This window comes from Paramormyrops kingsleyae, chromosome 16, assembly GCF_048594095.1.
Source record: "Paramormyrops kingsleyae isolate MSU_618 chromosome 16, PKINGS_0.4, whole genome shotgun sequence".
Classification (NCBI taxonomy): domain Eukaryota; kingdom Metazoa; phylum Chordata; class Actinopteri; order Osteoglossiformes; family Mormyridae; genus Paramormyrops; species Paramormyrops kingsleyae.
The window spans coordinates 32,488,613-32,510,927 of NC_132812.1; the positions used below are offsets into that span (position 1 = coordinate 32,488,613).

The 22,315-nt window shown below is 41.5% G+C and overlaps 1 protein-coding gene across 16 annotated transcripts in view; it reads right to left on the bottom strand.

Annotated features, from left to right (window-relative positions):
* LOC111843664 (inositol polyphosphate-4-phosphatase type I A-like) overlaps nucleotides 1–20,933 on the bottom strand; it is a 56,578-nt gene extending 35,645 nt beyond the window's left edge. For 3 of the 16 annotated variants that reach the window (XM_023811418.2, XM_072700200.1, XM_023811408.2), the window contains exons 1-2: nucleotides 20,767–20,929; nucleotides 7,340–7,466 (exon numbers count right to left, since the gene is read on the bottom strand). The gene's annotated coding sequence lies outside the window, so the exon portion shown is untranslated. Of the gene's footprint in view, nucleotides 1–7,339; nucleotides 7,467–20,766 lie in introns of all 16 variants that reach the window. The other 13 variants (XM_023811416.2, XM_023811414.2, XM_023811413.2 and 10 more) reach the window with 6 other exon arrangements.
* Between the last annotated feature and the right edge of the window lie 1,382 nt (nucleotides 20,934–22,315).

Here is a 22,315-nt window from a genome sequence, read left to right on the forward strand (position 1 = left end):
AGCCAGTGTCTCCAGAGCGATGCGGGTTAAGGGCCCGGTGGTCAATACTCAGCTGACTTTCCTAACCCACGAGGCCACAGACGGCATCTGATATTGAACATGGTACGATTGCTAAGGCTGGTTCCAGCATCTCAGAAACAGCCACTCTTCTGGGATTTTTATATAGTTTATACCTCCTGGCATTGGGCAAGTTTCCTTCTGCAGTCCAATGTCAAACAGGTAGGTCTTTCTAAATTGATATTCCTATATCCTCTGAAGGATTGACATCCCATCCAGGGACTGACATCCCATCCAGGGTTCACCCCAGCTATTTGACCTATGCTACCTGGTATAAGGAGCTGGAAGATGGATGGAAGAATTACTCGTTGACTTAATGCTTTGCAAAGTCATCTGAAGGTCTTAAAGGCAGAACTGTTAAAAATGAAACCGCACTGAGATCTTTGCCCATTGACCTCCGCAGGGGCCAAGAGGATGAAAGCATGCTTCTCTAGTCCTTCCATACTGTGGACACAAAGGCCTCTGGCATGTTCTGGCTTCCACATAAATATGATATCACTTGAGAGCACGTTGCGTGGGCGTTTCATTAAAAGGCTTCCTGAAAGAAACCTGAACAGTCCAATTGCATCCACATAAACAATTAAGACTGTTTACTATTAATATTTTTTTTCCAGAAATAATCTACGTCTCCTAAAATTACACTACAGCACCAAGGATTATATGTCTGCTCTGTTTATTTGAAAACCCACCCCTCTTCCTTCATGAAGGTTAACCCTCAAAATAACAGCAATGAAGAGCTAATTTGTCCCACTTGATCTCATTCTCTGCAATCTCACAGAGAGCAACTACATTCTCATTTTAACCCTGATAATGATCTTATTACACAATGTGTCTCTGGAGGGTGGAGGGTGAAAAATGCACACGCATGGAGCAAGAACGTAAAGGACAGAAAAGTCATACTTCTTGGCTGCAATGGTTATAATAATCCATTACAATTTTGAAAAGCAACACTAAAAGCAACTCACTCATTTTACATATTACCATATCCAGACCTTTTACACCATCAACAGAATGTCTAATCTGATTCTTTTCTCTCACATGCCATAAATGGAGCGTGTGATGTCACACATCCCCAAGCAACAAAGAATAATGGAAACAATGACATTAAATGAATTAATAAGAAGGGGCAAAAACAGAATGACATCAAACATTAATGCAATTATGTCTATTTATAAAGGCACTCATACTGTGCCTATCAGTAATATCCATTTCCTTGTTTTGCTAAAAGATGATGATCAAAAATATGTATTTTCACTTAATGCCGAGCATGGCTGGCTGGAATATCAAGGGAAAAAAAGCGATGGCAGCCTTCCCAGAAAGGAGGGAGGGTCAAGTCACCTCCAGAGACTCCCGCTGGCATCACTGTGTGATGTCAGGCCACCATCCGCACAGCCTAAAGTGTGTTTCCAGCATGTCCCTCCCACAGAGACACAGGTAAGACTTTCCTGCTGCCATGCCAGCTAATTCACTCCCAGCCAAAAAAAGAAAAAGAAAAGACACATACATTCTTATCCTGGGCAGCTGATCAAATGCCATTACATCACAACTAGCCTTTAATTCCTTAAATGATTCCTGCTTGTCAAGAATGACAGGAGTACCTTAAAGATGCAGCAGAGTTTGCATCACAATATATTTTAAATACATACCGTAACAGGGATTTATACCTCAGGCAAAAATCTCAGGATGGACAGATATCACACACAGCAAGCTATCCGGTTATTTATATATTTCTTGCTACTAGGGACGTCTTCCGAATAAATAATGCAGTACGCAGTGCCAGATACTTACTGTTGTGTATAAACACAGCTCATTGGTGCCAAATACAGTGGCTGAACAATCTATGAATTACCTTCTCCAATTTAGTTAACGTATTTCCAAACTAAGATCTGTATAAACACAAGTTTACACAGCTGAGTTAAATAAGTTTAGTAAAACTAATAGAGCCCGCTAGAATAAGCCGGTGCAAGATGGATGGATGGATCTTCTTGTGTTCATTCAAACTTAAAAATTAATTCCTAGTAATTTTCTGAACAAAGCCCTGAATCCGATTTTTTTTATTTGTCAGATGATGATGTCACATCCTGCATGTATTTGAGTCTTGGATGTCAAGTCAAAAGGATGAGAGAAGGATGGGGGGGGGGGGTATTTGGAGAAGCACACAAAGGAGGTGGGATGGTAGCCATGAGGTGGAGGAGAAGGATCAATAGAAGACACATGCAGAAGGTTCTCAGATGATCTGAGTATAAATCTGATGGACTAAATGGTCAGTCATAGTCTGTCACTGGTAATGTAGACTTGCCAATTAGCGTAACTGCATGCATGTAGGGTGAAGATTATGTCCTGGGGTAGACCATGTGACCCTGTCAGGTCAGAAGCCACAAAGCTCACTGAAGAGCCACCACACTACTGGCTATTATTACCATTATGGTTGTTGCTGTTGTCTAACAGCATGGAATGATGGGCAGCACTGCACTGTCTGACATCCGCTGCTCAGGGGATCTGATGTCTGCTCCCGTCCTCTGCATGTGCAGTTAGCATTTTCTTCCTGCGTTTGCATAGTTTTCCTTCAGTCACTCTGCTTTCATCTCACAGACCAAAAACATGTTTGGTGAAATGATGCCTTTGGATTGTGCAGAGTATGTGATTATGTGTGAGGGGCTGCCCAGAGCGACTGGCTGTCCCTGCCGCTCCTGGAACAGACTCCAGGTTCTGGACGTCTATCTGGATAAGTGGCTACGGTCACTGGATGATGCATCTTAACACACAATACTTATGCCAAGAAATGGAATTATACCACTGTACAAACCCAACAGAATGAAATATCTATTTATATTGTAAATATCTTGCAAATTGCTTTGTGTAAGGTAATTGTACACTACCCATCCATCCATCCATTCATCCATCCATCTTCTAGACAACCGCTTGTTCTGGTCAGGGTCATAATACCTTTTATTCAGAACCAACTGAAATCCAATGTTAAACGTAAGAGGATGATGGTTCATGGAAGAGCAAGTAAATGCCACGGTTGCCATGGTAATCCGGAGCAGCACCGCAGAAGGAATTCAATACAAGCAAAATATTATTCAGGAAACCGAGTGTTGATGTAGGAGTCTATCTGAATGAAACTGGACTATAAAGCACCTTTTGAAAGCTCTTGGATAGAGTAGAAGAGAAAAGATGTCAGCTTATGGCCTTGCCGTCCTGCTCCTCTCCATTCATGGTGCAAACTTATACTTTTTTTTACACAAGACACCCCTGTAAGCGTACGGATGTGGTCAGGAGGCTGAGGCCGTGTGGCATGGGGAGAAAAGGAAGGCTCAGGAGCAGAAACTGGAAGGAGAGAGATGATGCATCTGGAGGGGCGAGGGGGGGGGGGGGGGCGCAAACACAAAATAGAACAGAGGACTGAGGAATGGGGGTGATGGAAGGTGCAGGTAGGTGCTGGGTCAGGCACGGGCCCGGAACTGGGGACGTCACTCAGGCCCGTGCATCAATAAGAATGCAGTGATGAACAATCAACCTACAAACAACTTAATGCAAACCAATAAAAAGTCATTCATTCATAAACGCATGAATTATATCTGCACATTTCTTGAAAGGTTACATTTTAATTTTTCAAAATCAAACAGATAAGTGGACAAGACTTTACCCCCCCCCCCCCATTTTCCGATTCCTTCTGCAGTCCCTGAGGTCAGGAATCAGGGTCTGGCCACAAAGCTCATTGTTATACCCTGATTGGGAATGAGAGAGAGGTGCGCAGTCACCTGCCCCGTGACATCCCAGCTCCCCCTGGCTTACGGACACTGTCACTGTCACTGTGCTGTACTGCACTGGTGACCACGTCACCTGCCCCGTGACATCCCAGCTCCCCCTGGCTTACGGACACTGTCACTGTCACTGTGCTGTACTGCACTGGTGACCACGTCACCTGCCCCGTGACATCCCAGCTCCCCCTGGCTTACGGACACTGTCACTGTGCTGTACTGCACTGGTGACCACGTCACCTGCCCCGTGACATCCCAGCTCCCCCTGGCTTACGGACACTGTCACTGTGCTGTACTGCACTGGTGACCACGTCACCTGCCCCGTGACATCCCAGCTCCCCCTGGCTTACGGACACTGTCACTGTGCTGTACTGCACTGGTGACCACGTCACCTGCCCCGTGACATCCCAGCTCCCCCTGGCTTACGGACACTGTCACTGTGCTGTACTGCACTGGTGACCACGTCACATTTCTCCACCAAGGATAGTGGACACTGCCCAGCGTCTCAGTGTGTAAACATACACATAAAACCTGCATGAGATTCAACAACAACAGGAAGCAGGGATAATCCTTACTGGTCAGGTGGCCACGGTGACTGTCCTGTGACACCAACTGCAGCAAGACACAGTGTAGGGCAGCAAAATGCGGTTTGTGGCCTATGCTGATGATCCATACATCCCATAATTCTTAATGCTCGATGACGAAAGCCTCATCCCAAGTGATTTAAGAGACTAGGAGGTACAAAAAATGTGCAATATGTTAGTGAGCGGTTTGACTATTCCTGCTTTGAGAATGTTTGTCTGAACTTTATTCCCCGATGCCAAACCCTGCGGAAAAGTCCTGTTACTCTCAAGTCCATCCTTCACTTTTCTGCATCTGCTTCCCATTGCAGACAGGGGGGAGTGATGCAGATTTGGTCATGGGGGGGTTGGCTGCGGATGACCGGGTCGGTGTGCGGGGAGCCCAGATTTATATGTCTAGCGGAAACCTCTCGCATCTGTGCACGTTGACTGCGCATGTGCAAATGAATGGATTAGCTATTCCCAGTAGGTGGCAGTGTGGACTTTCACAGATCAGCGGAGAGCAGATGAAGAGTAGAGGGCGAATAGTTGTTGTTGCTGTAGTAGTCCTGCTGAACAGCTGTATGAGCGAGTCGGAGACACCCAGCCATCTAACTTTTCGATCTGTCCAAACATTATTCCGAGGTACACAGTACTTTAAAAAGCAGCACTATTCCGGCATTTTGAAATCTTGGCAATAAAACTTGCTAAGTAAAAAGGGAAGCCCTGGTTAATTTTCTCATAAGGATTCCAACATACCACAATATGCTGTATTACAGCAGTACCGTCCAACCCTAGACTAATAACCCCTTTCATTACACTTCTCGCATTTGAAAACGCACATGGAAAACTGAAGTATAAATTAGCCTTCAGAAACGAGAGGTATTTGATAACGATCGATAAGAAGATGCAAAACCTCTGCAGGGTTTTCTGGAGGTACAAGGACAACAGAAACTTGTCAGGGATCGATTCATTCCATCTAGCCCTTTTCAGCCTTGGGGCTTCAGCCAGAACAGATACGTTCATTTCTGTGAGGCTTGAGCACTACATCGGCTATCACTGTGGATTAATACGGCCCATTATGGTGATCAGCAATGCCATTATCATGAAACGAGTGTTACATCAACAATTTTATTAAAAGTGCGTTACAGCAACAAACCACAGTACAATGAAGTTGACAAGGCTTTAAGTTTTAAGGATATAAAATCTTCCTGTACCATGTTGTTCTTTTAAATACAGTAAATCTAAGGTTTTGTTATAGATATTCAGCAGACTAAAACTAAAGCTAAAGGTGGTTCCTCTTCATTATTCTTGTGCTGGTACATCTGAATTAACAAATCTCTTCTATGGCTGACATATTAGCATGGTTTCGATGTATCAATGCTTTTTATAAGAGCATTGTCATAGGCTGGCTGAGAACAAAGAAGCTAGAATGTGCAGAAATCAGTGGTGTTTTCTAAGAGAGTGTGTTAAAATACAGAAACACAACCCCTCCACTATACCCCAGACAAACCAACCAAGAACATCAACACACATCCCCATTCCCACTCACATGACTATACGCTTGACATCAAAGCCATGTTAAGTGCAAAGGTTTGCCACTCGCTAACTGGGTAAAGCATGAAAATTACCAATAGCTAATGAATGGACTCAAACAATGTTTTTTTCCATCTCAAACATCAGGAGAAATGCAAAGAAAGGCCGAGTCTGTAGTGAATTTCAAACTTCTGCAAGGGGCACATTCTGTAAGACGGCTTTGAACATACGAGACCGAAACCTGTATAAATGTGCAAATCAGCTGAGGAATAAAGCAATGGCACTTCTCTTTATTTATTGCAATGGACTGACATACGTACAGCACGGCAAATACTATTACATAAGATCGGTAGGAGCTGGGTGATTCCGGATGATTCTGCCTTTCTTCTAGTGTCAGTTTTAAGAACAGTACAGTTAAATCATTACTATTTCATACCCGGATTGTCACTGATCTCTCTTTAGTGTATAAATTACAGGGACACTAAACTAGCACATCTCTATCAACTGTGTGTCTTTGGTAGAGTCATAAAGGGCCTCTTGCTCTAGGCTCCAGACAGCAATTAAAGTGCTGCAGGACTCACACTTTCAGTTCGCACTGCAAACATTCTTTGTTCTCCATTTCAAATGCCCCCTTGGGCTTCTGCTTCTGCAGGATCCCTCATCTCTCTAGCCTTAGATTCCTTGTCAGCAGAAGAAGTAGGCCGACGCCCCTAGTTGACCATAAAAGGGCAAATCCCATCTCCCTGACGACCAGGGCAGGTCGACATGTCAGGCCAAAGAAAGCAGAAAGTTCTAGCCAAGGCTTCCTATGTAACCGCTCTCTCTGACAGGGGAGGAGAACCACTGTACCAACTTCATCTGTCCTCCCAGAAGATATCTTTACTATAGAACAAACCTGTACTGAAAGCTAGTGGACTGTGTTATGCTATTGGTTGTGACTTTATTCCAAGTACATGCCCTCAACTGCCTCCCACACAATTCTTTTTATAAGACTTTCTCAGTGACTGTGTAAGAAGACCAGCAAAGGGACCACTGCCCACATGTCCTGTAATGACGAATGTGCCCCTCATAGTTAGTCAGAGCAATACCCAGACACAAACGACACCAACCTCTCAGGAGGGCCATATATAACAGTCTATCGATCCAGTTTGCTAAACTTTCAGTTGACTGCCAACACCTATTTTTAATCGATTTTATTATTTTTGGATAAAGCCAGAAATAAGGAAATGATGGCGTTACATTAATATGTTTAAGATCTTCAGAGCCTTGGAGACGGAGAATAGAGCAGTACATTTATCAACCTCGGATGCTCTGGATCAATCCAGAACATCAGTCGATCAATTAGTCACCGTCACCAGGGAAACTGGTAAAATTTCTAAGCAGTCACATGTCCCCAATTATAGAATGTGTTGACTAACTTACGGTTGGTAAAGTCCAGGTAGACGGTTCCACGTTGAAGGAGCCTGGCATGAAGAGGTGAAGTTGGGGCAGGAGCGGAGCAGATAGGTGGGGCCAGGGCTGGGCGGAGCAAAGGGCTTGGCACCGTTTGCTATGAAAAGGAGAAGCACTGTGAGATGAAGGAATGCCTTTCAAGCTTAAAAAGGCTGTTTCTCAGAACTGCGATTTTTCCCAGTGAGACAAACCCTGCTGAAACTTCATATAAGGAAATAGTAACCACAGCCTTGTTATGTGTGCAAACTAATGCCTCATGCCACCCATAATACCCATGCATGTATGACCCCTGAGGTAGCTGGAGAGTGAATATTTGGCATGAACATAAGTGAACGGCTTCGTCCATCAGGTCACATGGTTCATTGTCATAATTACGTAATTAAACCATCCATATATAGGCCTACATCCATCCATCCATCCATCCACTTCTGATCAATTACCCCCATTCAGGGCCGTGTGGGGGTAAGAGGGCGGGGGAGCTGGAGCCATCTTTGCAACAATATTTCATATTTAGTATCTACTGTTTATATTACCATTTGGAATAATGATTAGACTTCTTAGTTAAGAGCCACAAATGGCTTAGCAGCTAAGCTATATGCAGAGATACTTTTCACTTGAGACCTTTTTTTAAAGCATTTTCATTGGGCTTCATCCATCATTGTCAGGCTGCTGTAACAAAGATGAAGAATATAGGTATTTCTGTATTGAAAGACAGCCTGAAGACACCAAATTGGGGCCAATAAACACATATTTATCCACCAGAGTTAAGCGCTGCCCCCCACAAGCTCCAGCACCGATGGGTCCAATCACACAGGCGTTTAAAACAACATGTTCTGCCAGATCCACGCTGTGTAAAACAAGACAAACCAGAACTGAGGTAAATATACCTGTGTTCCCATCCCTTCTGGAAGAATCCAGAACAAGCGCACTGGCAGGACAAACCCAGTGAACCACGTGTGTGAAAGTGACCCAACAGAGCACGGCATGGAAACATGAGTCTGTCAGCTGGGCCGTGCCAAGGCTGACAAGTTCCGGAAGGAAACATACTCTGCACGCGTGTGTGATCACAAAGGCTCCAAGTGTAAAGAGTAACAATAACTGGTTGGCAGCCCTTTCAATGACAAAATTAGCACTAAGTATCATCCGTCACACAGACAGAAGTCGGTACTTCTCCACTGATTAGAGGGTATAGAGGGTACTCCCAATGACTGGACCGAATCAGTCAAAAGACTGGACACACCTGCCTTCAATGCAATTGTCTCTATTTTAGCCGTGTTATTTACCCTATAGTAAAAGGCCTCGAGGCAATGAAGTAATGCATATCAAATACGGCTACAACCAAGAGAACTGTTAAACACCTCAAAGTTTTCTCAGATTTTACACTCTTCAAAATGCTTCTCCAACAGTCTTGAAGGAGTTCCCACAAGTTCTGGGCAGATGTTGGCTACCTTACTCTTATTTTTAGATCCAGCTCATCCTAAACCAGCTCTCTAGGGTTTAGGTCAGGGGACTGTGGGGGCCAGATCATCTGTCACAGCACTCCATCTTTCCTTGTTCACGAGATAATACTCTCTGCGTAACTTTGACGTCTGCTTAGGGTCATTATCTTGCTGAAAAACGAATGATTTTCAGTACATGTGTCCACCATTTGACTGATACTGTAAGTGGTATAGGAGCTTAAAGTCATATAACATCAAGGTTATCAGTGATGCTCTTTGCCATACAGACTTATGCGGAAGAATAGGACACTTTGAAGTATTTCTGAATCACTAGGACAGCAGCCACACAAACAGGGACAATGCGCACAAATGCAGACTGCACTCTGATTGGTCACCATGGATGACAACACCAGTGAGGTCATTGTTCCAAATAAATTCAACCACAGGTACAATTCTATATAATATTATAACATCTTCAATATAAGTAAAATAAATATTTCTTAATGTTGACAAGGTGAAGCTTTTCATTTTTGAAACAACAGAACAATTCCTCAGCTGCTACAGGCTTGTATTCCAGCCCAAGTCAAGAAATAAATCATTTTATTCATAAGATTATTGTTTCAGGGTAACTGAAAAATATTTTTTTGACATGTGTTTCAGTAAGGTGGGTAACCTCCATTCATCTCTCTCTGTTTTCTTTTACCAGCATTTGACTGTATCAGTTCTGCATTTGATTGTGTTTCCTTTGTTCACTGGTCTCCTTCATTCTGCATTTCCATTTCCATGACATACTGAGCATACTGTCCCAGTCAGTGACAGGAAAAAAATATTCTGAGTTGCCAGGTCACATGGTTCATTATCATAATTACATAATTAAACCATCCATACATAGGCCTACATCCATCCATCCATCCATCCCGTTCTTATCAATTGTTCTGCTCAGTGTCACATTGGGGGCAGGGGGGATGCTGGAGACTATACGTAATCTAACATCGCCCAGCAAAAAATTCATATCTTTGCAGCAATATTTGGTATTTAAGATCTGCTGTCTAAATCTGGACAAACGATTAATTAGACTTGAGTTAAGAAGAGCCACATACGGCTGAGCAGCTAAGCTAAGCTAAGCTAAGCTAAGCTAAGCTAAGCTAAACTATGCTTTTCATGTAGAACCTTTTCTTAAAACATTTTCACCTGCAATCTTTACGCCTTTGTTTTATCAGACTTCCCCAAAACTGAAGCAGAATCAGAAAGTACCCCCCACCCCCCCAGGTACTGTGATTGTATATCATCATATCCTGTGGACTGAGCGCATCACGGGGGGTGCGTTTGGGGGCAGGGCAAAGAAGCCTGCTGATTGGCTACTCTATCAAAGACTATTATTCAATGTGCCGAGAGGACAACTTAAGCAGGCATTCACAAGTGACCCCCCCCCCCCACTATTTTCACTTCCCTCGTGTGGCGTGGGCTCCAGCAGTGTAGTCAGACTGAATTGGACCCTATCAGTGTGAACGTCAGCCAAAGGTCGCATCTCACAATGTGCTCGGTGCTGTCAACCAGCCTGGTTCCCTATGCTATGAACAAGCGACAAAACCATTCTATAACTAAAATCATTTTATTTCTACTTTTGATGGACAGTGGTTTCACTCTTTCATATACCAGAACATCAAAAGCATACCAAGTGCAAGTACTGTAAATCTGAACAGGAGCCTGAATTTGCACTAGACAAAGCATGATGTTTGTAGGATGAGATGAGATCAGCATTCAGCCTGGTGGAATTTGCTGACTGGTGCCATTTAGAGCCAGAGAGGTTTATAAAATCTGCATGGTCACCCCAGGAGACCGACTTCTCATGTCAGGATCGTCCTGGTGCCACCTCCAGCTATGGATGACTTAAAAAATATATACTATTATTATTCTTGTTGTTGCTGTTATCATTAAATTCCATCTAGTTGATTCCTGGCAACCATATAAATGGAATTCGCCCAGAATGTCCTGCTTTTTCGTTTAGATCTCCTGGTTTCCCAATGGCATGTTTTTTTTTCTTAAAAATTAAGTTACACTTCCCCCACATTTTAAAAATAACCTTTCATAATAATGTTTAAAAATGGATGAATTTTTCAAATTTCATGCAAGAAACAAACATTCATAATAACCGGCAACTCTGGGGATAAAAGCTCTGTCTCAGTGTTCTATCTCCAGAGCAGAGAGGTGAGAATCAGCAGTGTGATTACTCCTCATCACTCATCTCAGGTCACATGATGTGCAAAAGCATGAGTGCTGGAAATGAGCTAATGGCTCTGAGCTTCATTTGCGTACTTGAATACATTAACAGGACTGTGAGGCACTGCGAAGCATCGGCTTCATAGAGGCAGGATACTGAAGCTTGGTGGTACACAAGCAGTTGGATGCCAGTTGGGGCCACAAAAACAAGTCAGCCCCTATTTCCTGAGTAGACCACAGTCTAGCAGGTATACAGAAGACTAAACCATGAAGACTGCCCATTAAAATCCCAATAAGCTATGGTGGGCTTCATCCAAACTGCCGTAGTAGAGTACCCAGCTGCGTATAATTTCAAAAATTGCAAATTGTTCCAGATAAGCATTCAAAAGGTTAGTTGTGATAAAGAAAGTTTCTCTCAGTCGCTTTGTATATTTCTTGAATCATCCTTTACATCTGCAAATCATTAAGTGCATTTCTCTAAGCAATTCGTACAAATGGCACCACATGATAGATCACCCGCAAAACCTGTAACTTTCTCAAAATCCTTAGTGTATCACTCAAAAGTAAATATTTATGTCAATGAACTTGTCAGTGCCATCAGAATAGCAAGTCCTTGTGTCACTGTTCACAAACAAGATGGTCAAAATGTTTAGCCATTAGGGCTGAACGATTAATTGATTTAAAATCAAAATCGCAACGGCTGCGATTTACGTTATACATTATACAGCATATGGAGTTAATTTTGTGCCAAAAGTATTAATCAAAATTTTGAAAACCGCAAGCAAATCATTAAGTATCAGAATGAAAATATGTTTTCCAAATATCAAAAAAGTTGAATAAATTCATTTTTTTTCTTCTTCTCTAATTTGTTTTTGTAATTTTTTTTTTTGCTTCTACAATTTTTTTTTGCTTTTGGAATGCTTTTTTGCTTCTGACTTTTTTGAAAACGGGTGTTTTAACGGGTGGGCGGGGCTTAGCAGCTTACACGTCTATTGGTCAGCTGTAATTTGGAGTGAACACGCCTTTAACCATCTGAGCACGCTCACTCCATGACGCTTCAGAACATCGAAACATGGCGGGAAGCTTCGGAGCCAGTTTACAGCATGGAATTGCATCTTTGTAGTTCTATAATAGTGTACTTTTATTAGGAATCGGTGTATGCAACACATATTTCGCGTTCATAAAATGTCACCAACCCATCCAGTTCAGTAACTTTCGGTATTCCACCAACGCGCTCGAGTCATTCTCAGCAATCATAAGTGCCGTGCACCTCACGTGCCAGCAAGCGCGTGAACCGTTTGCGGTGTGAGAAAAATACTGATTCTGCTGCTGAGCTATAAATGAATTATCCATTTCATGATCGGAGATCGTTTCAGGAAGGTCCTATTAACAGAACCGCCGCCACCTCCTCTTAACCGCCAGCAGTGACATACTTAATTCACCTTTTGTTTTTAATGGCCTATTGTATTAGCATACCGCTAACCCATCAAGAAAATGAGACAGTAGCCGTCGCAGCAGCAGTATCTTATTATACCGAAAAGACATAAAAAGTGACACGTAATATTTTTTCATATTCGTTTTATATTTGTCAAAGTAACAAGGCAAACGGATGGACAAGACGATTCAGTTGAAAACGGCATTTTACTTTTTATTTAAAAAAAACGCACGGTTGCCGGCCTTGATCAGCTGTCTGCAGTGAGATTTCCTATTCGAGACAGGTTTGCACACACAATCACATGTATGTAAGAATTTTATTAGCCCATAAATAGTCTGTAGGGCTGGGAAACTGCCATAATGCTTTTGATGCATCTAAGTTTAAGTTTATAATGGAATAATATAGATTTCGTGCATGGGCGTGAGAGTGTGAAAGCAAGAGTCACGCCAGATGCGTGAGAGTTTGCAACCCTGAAAACGTATATTTTTCGTTTCACCGGAGTTAAATTGTATAAAAAATAACATTATACAGTTGTTAAAAGGGGTAAACTACAATAAACGTTTGAAAACTTTTCAACTCTAAGATTTCAGGGAAGACATTAGCGCAAACAAAAGGGGTGCATACACCAATGTATATGTCTCGTTTGGCGTTTATTGGCGTGGGGAAAAACGGTTTTAGTGTTACTAGCCTAGGGTCCAAGCAGCGTTAACGGCAAGATCGCAATTGTTTTTCTTTGTATCGGAATTGTTTTTCATTATTACTTTAACTTAACACAGTCACAGCTTTTGTGATAGATTTATATTTGATTGTTCTCTGCTAATTTTTAACAAAATACATGTCGGAAGCAATTCATATCTTTAAGTTCTCGTCCTTACAATATAGAGCAGTTATTATTCTGATGGGATCTCATGTGGTAATGCTGCGTCATATTTATTACACACTGATTATTTAATTGAAGCTTGACCTATAAAAATATTACATTACAAATGAAATCATAATCGCGATATCTGTCAGAACAATCGCGATTAGCTATTTTCCCCAAATCATTCAGCCCTATATTAGATTAGATTTAACTTTATTGTCATTACACATGTATAAATACAGGGTAACGAAATACAGTTTAGCATCTAATCAGAAGTGCAGAAAGTAGCAAGTGCAACATGTACAATTTGTACAGTTAGAGTATGTATAGAGGTGGGAATAGTTATGTACAGATTATGTACAAATAAGTTAAGTGAGCAGATAAGGGCAGTGTAAATGGTGGGGATAAATTGGCATTAGTAATATACAGATAAGTTCGGTAGATATACAGATATTCTATATTACTATACAGAAGGACAAATATACAGATGCCTTTATATATTAGCTATGTTGACAAGAGAACAATGTATTCATGTATTTTCCAATGTAATCTATGGCTATGGTTTTGATGACAATGATTGGAAATGCACAAGGACGCACTTCTGCATGGCATATATCAATTTCAACAGTAAAGTGTTACACATACTGTACATATACTGTAACACACACACACGCATATGTATACATATGTACACACAATAAACATGCAAATACATGGGTGTGTAATACATTATATGTACAGTGTGTAACTGAATAAAGTACATATTCTGTACACTATGAAATGCAAGTGGAATACTGTGATGTGAAACCTTACAGAAAGTACACAGTATTACAGTACAGTACAAATGTTTGGGCTGTGTAACTGTATTCTCGGCGAAAATGTTTTAATGGTTGAGGACACGGATGTTCTCCCATCATTCGGCTGTAGCCTTCAACCAACCTTGGCCATTGTAAGGCCATGATTGAGGACATGGTATTTCATCAGGAACATGCCTCTGTTTTTGCCTCTTCTACCTCCTCTGCTGTTTTGCCTCACTGCCCTTACACCAAGCAGCCTTATTCATTTTCTTACCGGTTGTTGACTCTGTTGACTTCCTTGTTGTTCTTTAATTGCCAAATTGTAGCACTGTGTTGTGCTCTGTCAATATATGCTTGCTAACTGAAGGTTCATGAGATCCACCTCTGAGCTATTTTAGAGAACTGGTTGATCACTGGTCCATCTAACACTTTAAAAATCCCCTTATTGGTGAAAGTCAAGATTCAACTGAGGGCAATTAAGCAATTCAAACACATTTATAAAAAAAAAAAAAAAAACTGTAATAGAGATGTACAGTATAGAGAATATGCTTGAACAATTGTGACAACTGGTTGAACCATTTTGCATGTAATGACTTATGCAACAAACTAATGCCTAAGTGTTTTGGGGGGTAAGACTATTCAACAGAGTACAGTACTAGTATAATATATTTTGACCAAGATGACAAAGATGACTGTTAATGTAGGAATCAGCAGGCGATTGTACATAATCATTTGCATGACTGTGCCAAAGCATTTGCAATTTGACCAAAATAATGAGACTTTGCATTTATGATGTGCACAAGTGACTCGATGAAGTGGAGGTTGTACAAGAAGTTATAAGAATTTCATTTCTGATCAGATAAATGTACCAAAGTGACTGAGAAAAACTGTAAAATAAAGCTAGTGATGTTTCAGCCTCACACTCTCAGCCCACCGCTAACGAATAATAATGCTAACGAACATTGTTGTAGCGATAGAGCATATATGACTAGGCCTGTTGCGATAAACGATAAATCAATTAATTGCACGATAATTAAAATGTCGATGATTTTTCCGGCCGCGATAATTTTCATTTGCATGCTTGTTTGTTTTCCTCGTGTCTGTCTCTACCAAATGGGAATATCGGCTCTTTTTAGCAAACCGGCTCAACATTTAGCTCAGCTCACCAAGAAGAGCAGGCTCTTCCGGCTCCTAATCGGCTCTTTGTAAAAAACCCGCCCCTCTCTTCGTTTAACCTGATGCTGATTAGCGTGACCTGATTGGAGCTTGTTAAAAATAAGACGCCGTCTCATGGGCGGGCTTTTTCGGAAGACAACATGTTCCGGTCACACTCGCCCTTAATGTTTAGGCAGCTCAAAAACCCGGACAATTCTATAATCATTAATAAAATGGCTCTTGAACAGGAGCCGGTGTTCTGTCGATATATGCTGCCTTGTCGAAAAATGCTACCGTAGTGCTAATCGATAGCCCCAACCCTAACTCTTACCCTAACCCCCCAAAACCCTTAAAACCCTTACCCTAACCCCTAAAACCTAACCCTAATCCCAAGACGGTGGAACTGCACATGCACAGAAAGGCTCGATAGCACGTCTCGATAGGTAGTATTTTAGGACAGAACACCGGCTCAAAGAGCCTTCTCGTTCGCGAACGACACATCACTAGTAATGAGGCGTGAACTCTCGTGTCAGTGGGCTCTTTGCATGTCAGCTTCCGCGTTCATGGAAATGCGGCTCGCTCATTTCCGGTCTGTGAAAAACGGCATTGGTTTATACATGCTGTTTACAGGGCTTGCCCAAACTTATGATCAACGACGTACATCGCTTTTGTAAATCCTTCTCCAAAGTACCAACGAGTAAATTAGAGAAGGGCTTTAAGATGTTTGCCTTGTATTACATCCACGGATACAAAGGGGAGTCTTATTCATTCAAGTTTGTGACTGGTGTTAGCTATAGCTCACGCTAATAGACGTTACTCCCGGACAGTGATAGTGTATGCATGTGGCAATGAAGTAACTATGAACATCCCCAGTCATTCTAGCAGAGAATGTTTAACTTAGTATGTTCTATATGTGCTTAAGTACACATTACGCTAATCTGTGTTTGCTATTCTTAGTGTCAAACAGAAACACGGGAACAGGAGAGGTTGCTGCTTCAGATCCATGAAGAAGCACGACAAACATCGTAGTGTAAAAGTATGGCAGCACTGGTACTTTGTCAGAGTTCTAATTAAAGCTGTTCGATATTCAGATTTATGTTATATAGACTCATCAAAGCTTATGATAAACGTAAAACGAGCCACGGAGATGCTGCAGCGAATGCTTTCAGACAATGTTGTGAAATTGAAATAAAATTGAATATTTAGGTACAGTATTATACTGTATTATACAGTATAGCGTATTTTAATTATACACAGTTCAGTAATTAAATTTGTACAGTACTATAATTTGGAAAGCGTTTGAAATGGTTGTACTATATTTTGCAAATTAGTGACGCTGTCCGTTTTATTACCTATTATTCATGTAAGAAATATACACGTGTCAGTTAGACTGAGACATGAAGAAGAAAAAATCGGTTATGATGATGATCCGATTATAATTATCAATTTTGCCCAGGCAGACGTGTTCACTATAAGTGGTAAAGTAAAATGTGGCAATAAATTTTATGAAACGTGAGTATAAATATGTTGGATTTGTCGAAATTCCTAGAGGTTTGCGTGGAATCTTAAAACTCGATTGTATTTTGAGGATGTGGTGCACTTAGGAAATTATTATTGTTTTTTTAGCTTCTGAAACACAAGTTTATCCATAGTTACTGAAACCGGAAGCAGTGAGCCGTATTTCGCACTGGCGGATATGACGTCACTGCGATGTTATTGTTTATCGCAATAATTCCTGGGACAATTTATCGTCCAGCAAAATTTGTTATTGTGACAGGCCTATATACAGTATGACATGTCTATTTCTGGGTCCATCGGTCATCGCCAGCAATGCATCGGTGTAGGGTGACACTAGATGCCAAGAACACAGCAACCTTCCCATCTGGCCACAGTGGGCTGGACCATGAGAGTAGAGCACAGACTCATTAGCTCTTCATTCAGCTTTACTGTCACACTAGTGACACATGGGAGGACGGGAACCGCAATCCAGGTGACCCCATCATGATTTTCAATCTCTGCTGTGGGTCCGTGATGAGAGAGAGAAACAGCCCAAGAGGCAAAGGGAGGTAAAGACTCAGCAGTTTGGGACACTGTGACTGCGATCGGGAAGGTTGTCGGATCAGATCCCAGGGTCAGCACAGTGATTTTAATGTTGGGTCCTTAATCTCCCATTTGCTCCAGGAATTAACCCTACTTTCTCAATTCTCAATTGTACAACACTTTGGATAAATATTTAACCTGTGTATAACCTTGTTGTTTTATACCATGCCCTTTAACGTTCAACATGACTGTCTGGCTGTGTGTGTGTGGGTTTGCATAGATCACATTTGAGGACCAAATTGTCCCCAAAGTGTAGTAAAACCTGAAATCTCCCTACTTTTGGGGACATCTTTTGAGGTCCCCATTTGGATAACCTCAGTTTTATAAAAATCTGTGAATGCAATCAAAAAAGTAAAAATGCAAAAAGTCTTGTATTTGGGTTGGTTACCTATGGTTAAGGTTAGGGATGGGTAGAGGTTAAGGGTGTTGTGATTGGGATTAGGGTTTTCCCCATAGAAGTGAATGGACGGTCCCCATTCAGATAGGAAGACCAACTTGTGTGTGTGTGTGTGTGTGTGTGTGTATATATATATATCTCACACATATAAAGTTATGTTTGCACCAGTAAAACACTGCTGATCAGAGCCTGAGGGAGATGCATTTCCCGACTACCACCCCTTCACCATTGCCATTCACAGGTTTAAGACATTAACAAGTGCACCAGTGCCTCTCCCCAGGCCACAAGACAGCAACAAATACATGCAAGTCTCACCTCACCCACAGAGGCCCTGTTCACCAGCCTAGTATATGACCATATGAGAAGCCGACCACAGAGATCATAGCCACATGCTCTTGCTTAATCCTGGTGAGAGCACCAGTCTTGAAACATAAAGTAGGACCACAGTGATAAAGCAGAAAATTGCTTACAGTACTTACAGATCTGCACATTGTGAAACGAAAGCTGAGATAAAACAACACATCCAACTCGGCCATCAGCCGAAACAGCAAATGCATAGGAACATTCATTAATCATGTAATCCACCCATAGGGACAGACTTCATAGCGTGACTGCAAGGGGCTCACAGACAGTTTAGAGGAGCATGTTTGGTGGGTCGAGGGGTGTGAGTGTACAAGGAAGAGAGGGGGTGTGTATGTGTGGGGCTTCACACCCACGTTTGAAAAAGCAAAAACAGAGTGAGGGTGCGCCGCCTCATTTCCGCACCTCTGCGGCTTCCTGTGCCCCTGCACTCAGCGCTACTGCACACACGTGCTGCAGATGGGGCGCCTTCCCCAAGAAAGCTAAGCTGCGTTCTCACTCGTTTCAGTCCCCACTGATCTGGTGGTCACACAAAAAACAAACAAACAAACAAGATCCATCTTATTTTAGTGTCCCTCAGCATGCAATTTTGCCCTTCTACTGGCCTTCAACCCGAATGCAGTTTAAATAATGTAAAAGAAAGCATAAAATAACATAGAGTAATAACTTTTTTATTGGAATGGGGAATTAGGCCATTGCCACCTATAATTAACAACATAAAACATTCAAATATCCATACACATTAATGCTGCTTAGAAATGTTTACATCACTCTGACATAAACCTGATTATAGGAGCCACATACACACACACAAACACACACGTGTATATATAACCATCAGTTAACATTTACCATAACGAGTATTTATGCAATTTATAGTAATTTAAAAACTGTAATCAACTCCTTTTGCTTTTGCATTCGATTTGATGCCACTGAGCTTCTCAAACACATTACAGCCTACCCAGACTAAATCCACCGTGAGGCCTGTTTAATAAGCTCAATCACAATTATGTTCATGACTCCAAAGCTGCACTTCCAGTCCCTGAAACAGGCTGATATTACAGAAGGCAAGACTGCATGAGGATGTCTCTCGCATTTCCTATAGGTGACCCTGCAGTTTGAGCACCATATCCGCTTTATCACTCAAACTCAGAGGCAGCCTGCTATCCCAGGACATTTTGCCCCATCTTGAGTCCCTTGATTGATTCACTGACTGCATCATCCAGCATTGTTTCATCTGAGATAAGGAGGGCTTCTCATTGGCATTAAAGCAGACAACCATGATTTTATTGGCTGATACTCAACTGTCACTTTGCTGGTTGTCACATGAGTGATAACAGGGTCTGGCACCAGAATTAAAAAGCTACCCTCATTTCTGAAAGCATATGTACAATTCTGGGTTTCCCGTCTAGGGAGATGAGTGACCCACTAAGGAAGCTCATACTCTACTCTAGCCCTGTGCAGGACCCACACTCTGGCTAACCCCGATTCTCAAACCCCAACTTGTAGCCTTATATTCCAGCACCTGACATCAGCTACCTATTGGCCTACTTCTGTCAGGTGAGAATCCTTCGATTCACAGATACCGTTCACGTGTATTCGTCACACCAGCAACCTAGTGGATGATGAGCCTTCTGGGATATCATAAGGTTATGGATGGACAGGTGGTCTTTTTCCCTTCTCCTCTAGTGGACTACATCTTAAATTATGTTTGCTGGCAGTTTGACTGTTCTATCCAAAATCACTCACAAGTATTGCAAGCATACATGTATACCCCATTCTGCAAAATACGAGGTCTGTTTACATTATGTGTATTTTTTGTTACAATTGCAATCAACATACTAAAGCACTAAAATGCAATGAACCCTCCAACAGGGGTAGATCCTTTATGAAGCTCAATAAGGAAAAGTAAGCTCAGTATAAAAATATAACAGAAGCGCAAGGGAAGGGGGGTGCAAGCTCTGGCGTTAAGACGACATATTACAGTCGTTGCATTTTTTAAGATCTCCGGGGGGTGTTCAAATGAGATTGGACAGTCTGGTGCATCATGTTCCACCCGCGCACCCCTTATTCTGCATAATGCGCATCCTAGATACTCAAAAGCGTCGGTTAATTATTCCCCACTATTCATCCCAGTGATGTAAACGGATATATCTTGAGAATCAATCGGCTCCCGTCTGAAATACTGGAAGTCTATCGAAACCGTTGCATTTCCGCAGTATTACAATGCCTAGCCTTCGCTATGCAAAATGCCTCACATAAAAATGTTAAGGAAAAAAAAATCAACTTTTCTTATGAATTTTATGAAGATATTTGAGTTTTCATCTCCGGTATAACAGAATTACATGTAATATAAAAATTATTTTAACGAGTTAATGACGTTTGGTACAACATGTAAATAAATGCACAAATCAAGCACGTCAATAATAAAGATTAATAATGACAAATATATCTAATGATGATACAAATAACAATAAAAATACAAATCTGCGGTGCTTAATTTCATGTTCCAGATTTTGAATGATTTTACTACAGTAAACAAAGCTACCATGAATTAAGTCGTCCATCGCCTATTTCGAGATTACGTGGAGAATTTTCAAATCATATTGTCAATGTTATGAAATGCACTTACAGTCCTACGGGTCAGGCACACACTCCATGTCGGCGACTCGATATGCTCCGGTTTTTATTCAATCGTAGCCATTTCGCTGTATGCACCCCTTCTGCTGTTACACGGGACTCGCTCCGCCCCTTGATGACGCGCGTTGACGTCTAGTCGTCATCACGGGGCCCTGCCCCTTACAAAGGCCACGCCCAAGACCCCCTGACTGAAGCTAAAGCAAATACGCCGCGATTCTCTCTGACAATGATTTTATAGCGGCCGCAGTAACATCACGTGTGTTAGGGCAGCTCGGCCTGATATGCTTAGTAACACTCACAACATGAATAACCTGTTTTTAAACGTCAAATTCACTCCATATCCCATACTTAAATACATTGTGGTAATTTTCGTTTTCTTTAATTATTATTCATGCATAAAATTAATAAAAGGGTTTGGATTCTAACCTTCAGCGAATTTGTAATTCCCAAAAAGTTAATTGACACAACTGAACGAAATTAGCACGTTAACGGAAAAAAGCTATATTTAGAAAAATACCTCATTACGTATGATAACGGTTTCGATTATGTCATCCGCTACTGACTGGGTTAAAGATATAACCATGCTACCATCTTGTGGTACTAATTTGGTATTTTTCAACATTGCGTGAACTGGGAAATGCTGGAAGAGTCTACTAGACAACACTGGGTTTCAGTCTTAGGTGTGCTGCTCGTTTAATTCCATGAATGAGCCGTTAACCAAACTCGGGTAGCTTGTTTTAAAAACATTACATTTTCTTAGACCTGCGAAGAGGAGATGTCTGTATTTTTATGTGTAGACCTTTTGTTACGAAATGTAACAAAATGTAAAATTCTGATCTGAAACAGTAACACGACTTACCTGTGTAACGGTAAGCAAGTTAGTGTAACACATTGAACTAGTTTAGTTAAACATACCCATTGTAGCATTTATGATTTCGAACTACTATGAAACACGATAGGTAAACATTTAATGGGTAACAATTCTATCAAGATGCCCAGACAATGTGTTTATTAATCCTAATATCCCAGTTCCTAATACTAATATTGTTCCAGCCATCCTTTTAGAATTTCACGGCTCGGTTTTTTCTTTCATGGCTCTAAGGCGACACCTGCTGTTCACTGATCAGGACCAAAGTGGAAATATTTGAAGTCCTGTGAATAAAACAACAGCGATTGTTAAAATGAGACTAGATGCTCCAAGTACAAGCAGTGAAGTATAGCCATAACTGCAGGGCAGTATCTGAATAGCAACCGACCAACATTATAGCTGTGGTTTGTTAACATCGTAACATGAAAATGTTATAACACCAATGAAACGAAATGATGCTGAATTTGCCATTTGGTTGGGTTTGTTTCTTTTCCCATTTCCCATCATGCTCTCCTTTGATGGATGGATGGATGGATGATGGATGGATGGATGGATGGATAACACCATATCAGGTTTAGCAATCTATTGTCAATAAATCATTAAATGGCATTTCTCAACGAAGCCAGTCGTATGTAGAGAAACAAGCCAACATCTCAGAGAATCTGTGTCCTGT